The sequence below is a fragment of the Nannospalax galili genome, unplaced genomic scaffold (genome assembly GCF_000622305.1).
Source record: "Nannospalax galili isolate Female #2095 unplaced genomic scaffold, S.galili_v1.0 scaffold482, whole genome shotgun sequence".
Taxonomy (NCBI): domain Eukaryota; kingdom Metazoa; phylum Chordata; class Mammalia; order Rodentia; family Spalacidae; genus Nannospalax; species Nannospalax galili.
The window spans coordinates 496,499-497,986 of NW_008347521.1; the positions used below are offsets into that span (position 1 = coordinate 496,499).

General features: G+C 40.6%; 1 non-coding gene across 1 annotated transcript; it reads left to right on the top strand.

The window, feature by feature from the left end:
* The first annotated feature begins 1,049 nt into the window (after window positions 1–1,049).
* LOC115072206 lies at window positions 1,050–1,156 on the top strand. The gene has a single exon (XR_003851275.1). It is a non-coding gene; the product is annotated as a U6 spliceosomal RNA (small nuclear RNA).
* Window positions 1,157–1,488: the final 332 nt, after the last annotated feature.

A 1,488-nucleotide genomic window follows, 5' to 3' on the forward strand; every position in this document is an offset into this window, starting at 1 on the left:
TGTTTTTTATGTTTGAGACAGGATTTTCCTGTAGCACCAGCTGGCCTGGAACTCATTATGTAGATCAGGCTGGCCTCAATCTCACAGAGATCCACTTTCCTCTACCTTCTGAGTGCTAGAATTAAAGGCATGTGTCATCATGCCCTGCACTGATTTAGTTTTGCTCTGTGTTTTTTGTTTTTGTTTTTAATTTCAGGGTGGGCACAGCAGAGATGGCTCAGCAGTTAAGAGCATATGTTGTTCTGTAAAGAACCAGAGTTCAGCTCCCAGCACCGTATCCAGAAGTTCACAGCTGCCTGTAACTCCAGCTCCAGGAGCTATGATGCCATCTCCTGGCCTCTGCAGGCACTGCACTCACATGTACAAACCCACACACAGATGCACAAAATTAAAAATTAAAATGTTTTAAAATTCAGGATGGTGATAAAGCTCAGTGGTAAAACACTTGCCTAGCATGTGTAAGGCCCTTGATTCAACCCCCTACACCACAAAAATTCAGTTAGGACTTTTAGAGAATTGCACCCTTTGTGAAAAAAGGGTTAGAAAAATTTCCCACCAGCCAGAGGGATAGCTCAGAAGCTTATCTCTTCCGGGTCTCCCAGGAGAAATCAAACCACTAAGGTTGCAGAGTTGGACTTACAACACTGAAGACAGTGATTAAAAACTAGCAAATAAAAAATGCAGGATCTATGCTGGCTAAAACTCCATGGCATCAGGCAAAAGCAAAGTGAAACCTCTGTGGGGCCAGTCCTACAATCCAGGCAGCACAGAATTCTCCCAGATAAAGAAATCATTAATTAAAATGACTTATTATACCAAGAAAATTAGTCATAAGCAAGTTTTTATAGACACACAAGCAGAAGTGACATTCCCAGAGCTGATAACTGGACATTCTGAAAGACTATGGAGTATGAAGTATATGTTTAAAATCACAGAGGGAGGGAGGGAGAGAGGGAGGGGGGAAAGGAGAGAGTGAATGGAATGAAATGCCAGGAATGTTTTTTAAAGAACCAAATAAAACTTCTGGAAATTAGAAAAATACAATCATCACGCTCACTTTGGCAGCACATGCACTAAAACTGGAACAATGCAGAGAAGATTCACAGAACCCCTGCACAGGAATGACACACAAATTCCTGAAGCATTCTACATTTTTGTCTTAGAGGTAGAATTACAGTTTGAATATTTAGAAATCTCTTATTCATGGGACTGGAAAGATGGCTCAGCGGTTAAGAACACTGGCTATTCTTGCAGAAGACCCGGGTTCGAATCTCAGACAGCTAACAACTGTCCATAACTCCAGTTCCAGGGGATCCAACAGCCTCTCTGTCCTCCGTGAGCATTGCACAACATGGGTGCACTTACATACATGTAGGCAATACACTCATACACGTAAAATAAAAATAATAAATAAAATATTTTTTAAAAAGAAAACTCTTGCTCAAATTCCCTGTATTAGGCTTTTATTAACCTAATTGATTTCTTTTA